Raw genomic sequence first — 5,357 nt, forward strand, 5'->3', positions numbered from 1 at the left:
AATAATATGAAATTTTGATCATGTATAAAAACTGCTGATATAAAAAATTTGGTGAAAAGGGGAACAGCTAATGTCTAGTATATTACAAGTGAGTGTCAGACTGCCCTATCTCCAGCTAGACGACAACGGATAGTAATAAGTTATAGTAGTAAGTTATGCGATTTATCTTTGAACTACAATATTCTACAAAGAAATGTCCACGAAAAAAATATATGGGACGTTAAAACGATTAACGTATGATATCTATATTTTTCTATAGACTTTATAGTACCTACCTATTTAGTAATATTTACAAAGTGATGCATGTTGCGTTTATCTAAAATGAATTAAAGTTTCTACGTACCTATTCAAGTAATAAAATATAATTCTATTAACTGATCACTGTACTTGCATATAAATCTTGTAACATCACAGAATTTCCTTCCTGGCTCGTTCGGTCACGCTGTTCGGTCTACCGGACGTCGTGCGTGTCGAGTGTCGTGCTGCAACACCTGAACCACACGTCGATGTGTAGTACCTCTGATACCCCATAACATGTTTCCCCAACACCAGTCAGCACTGCAAGATACATTCGGCCAATCAGCTCGTCGCCGGCTCCAACACTACTACACCAGCCAACGCCCGATAACGTTTTCTTTTCCAATCTCTTATCTCACAACTACGACGGACGTTTTGTCGACACTACATGATATATTTTTGTTGTGTACTATATCGCCTACATTTTTTCTTAACGTACGAGCCGACCTCCACGATGAGCGGTTAGGTACACTATGGCGTGCCCACTGTCGACAAAGCAACGAGGGACTGGATGAACGGGAGTGACGGGCGATGCGGCCGAAGATGGCTATACATACACCGATGCAGGAACAACCACTTTTCCCTCCAACACCCCATTATTTTTTTTAACTTAAAATCAACTTAATATACTCACTTAATTAAATCTATCACAATGTGTTCTCTTAATTTCCAGTCCACTTCTAATGTTTCATATATTCCGTATTCTTAGTTGTTACCACATCTCGATTTTTTTCCCCTCTGAAAACCTATACGTTCCGTCACGCATTGTCACAAATGTGACGAGGCTCGACCTATAGGTCATCAAGAAAGTGTTCCCCTTTCTTGTTGGGTGGTCTGAGGGCTGTAAAATGTCTGAAGTCTCACATATGGCGACCGTGACAGGACCCATGTCCTCTTCTCCGTTTTTTCTATTACTTTCAGTCCTAACCACAATAATGATCACAAAAAAAAAAAATCGTTTATTCTATTAGTCTGTTCTTTAATTTTGTTGTAATATTATGAATTATTGTGACCTGTCAACGGTAATTACATTTATTTTTTTTATTTTTTTTTTTTGCCCTCCCCTGATATACTATGATTGTTGTTATCCCGTTAACTATTTCAGAAATCTTGCTGTTGTGTGTGATGCGTTGGTGTTGAGGTGCGGCGGTTGAAATGTGGCGAGCCATCCGGTCTACAATTTGACCCAGTGATGACCGAACATATCTCCATGACCTCCATCAAACCTCCCTATGGTTTCCCCCATGGTATGCGTACTCATTATTATGTCCTCCCTCCTGTGTCTGCGGACCTGTGTCTCTGGGTGTGTTTGATGACTACCGTAAGCTATACGTTTAAGCGCAACGCAAAGTTTTTTTACTTATGAGGAGTCTACATAAATCAACCGTTTTATTATTATTCCTGATACGGAGCTTACTGTGAGTTATTATTTAAATGTTAAAATTATAAAAGTATTAGAAACACTAAAGTTAAATGTTCCCCCAAAACCGTACCCCTCGTAGATCCCATATTAGTTACCTGTGTCCAAAACGAACAAATCATGTCGGTTATGAATTATAGCTTGCTAGTCAGTCACATCGACTGTGTCGACTCACTGAAGTCCGTACAACCTGCTATCGCCTGCTATGGGCACACTTGATTTCTTTTGTCATTTGCCTATCATAGTTTATTTTGTTTCTTGATCTATTTATATGTTTGTTTAGTACTTTGGAGCTAAACCCACTTTTAGTTCCTATAGTCAGTTGTTAATCTAACATTACTTAATTGATTTTGGTTATTTTCTTAATTATAATTTATTTGAAAACCATATCAGTTTGTTTTTGGTTTTGGTTTATATTTTTTGATATTATTTTGTATCTCTATATTCAGTTGTTAATCTAACATTACTTAATTGATTTTGGTTTTGATTTATATTTTTGATACTACAGTGTATTTCTGTGTTATTGTACCACTCTGGTCAAATTAAAAATAAAAGAAAACATTTTTTATATTTTATTTACCATTGTTACTTGTGTCAGGAGTAGTGCTTAACATATTTTTGATATTTCCCCTGTGTATAATAGATTCATTCTGTTGTTCTATTTGTTGTTGTGTCATATTGTGGTCAACTAGTGAATTATTAGTCATATCCAGTTGATTAAATCTGTGAATACTCATGCACGGTGCCGGCAAACGTCTAACCAGACCACCAAATAGGTATAACCCTTCAATAAGTCTTTCTGTTCCTGTTTTGCCGTTAACTGACTTTGATCTCACCATGAGCCCCAGCGATTCAATCAATTGTTCTTTAAGTAACACAACTCCCGTTACTTTAGAATCCTTTAGTATAAAAATTCAGGATATCTGTGATACGTTAGCTCAACAAATGGATAATGTCTCTCGTAAGTTTGGTGAACTTGACGATAAACTGGAGACCTTGGGTGTATGCAACTACATGATATACTTAAATTGGTTAAAAATAATAATTATAAACTAAAACATCTATATAATATAATATATATAAAGAATATATTACTTAAGTTTTTATATAAATAAAATCATACACAGTTATTATGATAAAATTTAAATTTTATAGAAATCCTCGTGCAGCCTATGTTATAGTTGGCCAACAGCAGAACTTTCAATGCGCCACGCTAGAAGAGATACGCATCCACCTTTACCTGAAACGTTGCGTGAGCTAGGTGAACATTGGGATTTGGGACATAAACGCAGATAATTGTATCTATATATAATTGGATAATTGAATAAAATATGATTGAAACTAATAAAAATTGTTTTTCCATTTGACATGTATTACCATGGTTGTTTCAGGTATTGATGTAATAATTCTAGTTTCTATCAAGAATGGATTGTTGATAATGATGACAAGTAAAGCATTATGTTTGCTAGTCGTAATCTCATCAGTAGTTGTAGTTCATCAGGGTGCTACAGAACTACACGCTGATGCCACATTCAAAGTGGTCCCATCCATGCCTCATTGTCGTCAATTATTTATCATACATTTGCTCCTGCAAAACCATGTAAAATTAGTACTTTTAAGTCATTAAAAATTTGAAATAAATTATTAAACATGTATTTTTCTAGTCTATACCTGTATGTAATGTGCATATGGAATCTAAATCAAAAAATGCATATAGAAAAGTGCTAGAAAGATTTCAGTCAAAATTTCCTGAAATTAGACCCGTGGTAATAATGACAGATTTTAAAATCGCCCTTCGACAAGTTTTTATAGATACTTATCCTCAAGCACAGGTTTATTCTTGTTGGTTCCATTTCGTACAGGTTGGCAATTTAAAATCTATTAAGAGAATTACAGGAATATTATATGCCATTGTACAAACAATAGCATTTAATATAGTTGTATTTTCTTATAAATATGCAATTTAATATTTAACTTGTAAAAATAAATTGTTTAGAGTTTACATAAGAATATAAAAAAAATGGGTTACTCACAGTATATAAAACAGAATAGGGAAGCCATGATGTGCCTTAAAATGTTTGCAGTATTACCTCTGCTGCCAGCTCATCTAATTGAACAAGGCTTTCAAGAAATAAAAAACCATGCCCGAAATAATGCAATACTACTACCAAGATTTTTCACCTATTTCTCTAGGTAAGCTACTGATGTAGTGATTATACAATTGATAATAACAATTGTATTCTGTGTTTAGATTTTGGCTAATTAGAAAAGGCCCAGAATGTATTTCTGTTCATGGTCAACATCGCAGAACGAACAATAACATTGAAAGTTTTCATTCTACTTAAAACAGAAGTTCCAAGTGATGCATCCAAATTTATGGAGAATGTTAGGTAAGTTACCTATTTCATTCTTGAATGTTCATACATCAAAACCAACCAAAATCTTTGAAAATAACATAAAATGCATGAAACCCGAAAATAAACGATTAGTTTTATTAATAAAAATAAAATATTGCTCATGTAATGATGTATGTAATAATAAAGTATCATAAATAATTATCATTATTAAAAACACAAAATGTATTTCAATAAACTTTTTACTGAAATTAAAATTAAATATTTGTTTATAGAAAACCTAAAAAATATGAATACCAAACAGCACATCGTTATACAGCAGTTAGCAGCAGGATTGAAAACAACAAGGAGTAAGAAAATGAAATACATTTTGAACTCCTTTCGTATTAAAAACGCAACAGCTTTACTGAGCACTGGCACTATAACTGTAAAGGACTTTTTGTTACAGTGCTAACACAGTACTGATAGGTACTTAACAATGGAGCTAAATTGGAATGATGAATTTGAAAAAATGAATTTCTTATAACAATGCATGTTCAATAACCATTACGATACACAACTTTCGACGGTCTCCCCTCCCTTGTCCACCAGGACTGGTTGCACGACATGCGTACGTGCGACCGTGTCGGGCGCGGGACAGTTCGTCACTTTTGTCGATTTCGCCGCTCCAGTTGGTGCTCGCGGTGTGTGACGCGCGTGACGTAGCAAAAGGCCCCTGTGTTTTAACGTGTGTGTGTGCTAACTCGTGCCGCCACAAGTTGGCCGTAGCGTAATTTGTCCTGAGTGTACGACCGTTTTCATCGCTCGTTGGTGCTGCCCTTTACAATGGTACAAGCCGTTCCATGTGTGCGATCTTGTTGTAACGATTGTTACATATTAATTTATAAACATAATAATATGCAACTGTAGGTACATATTATATACTTACACATATTATATGGTATAGGTATAGTATACATACATATATATATATATATATAGGTGTATATATGTATGTGTATCGTAAACAAAAACATGTAAAATATATTATGATGAATGTACATTATGCCCCTCCTGTGATGTCTCATATTTAACTATTGTAAAGCTACGGCTAAATAAGAATATATATAAGAGACAGCCAGTTCCCCGCGTCAACACCGGCGCACACGAACTCCAGGCCAGCCCAACAGTTTGTAAACGTTTTAGTTAGGTAAGAATAAACTTGATATATTTATAAGTATTTCGATCAATTCACATTTATTTGTACCCTGAGTACCATTTGCTCCCTAGCTACGGTTAACTTATAT

General features: G+C 34.6%; 1 pseudogene; it reads left to right on the top strand.

Moving 5' to 3' along the window:
• The first annotated feature begins 2,554 nt into the window (after positions 1 to 2,554).
• On the top strand, positions 2,555 to 4,597 carry LOC126552574 (uncharacterized; annotated as a pseudogene).
• The last annotated feature ends 760 nt before the right edge of the window (positions 4,598 to 5,357 follow it).

This window comes from Aphis gossypii, chromosome X (assembly GCF_020184175.1).
Source record: "Aphis gossypii isolate Hap1 chromosome X, ASM2018417v2, whole genome shotgun sequence".
In the NCBI taxonomy this organism is placed as follows: domain Eukaryota; kingdom Metazoa; phylum Arthropoda; class Insecta; order Hemiptera; family Aphididae; genus Aphis; species Aphis gossypii.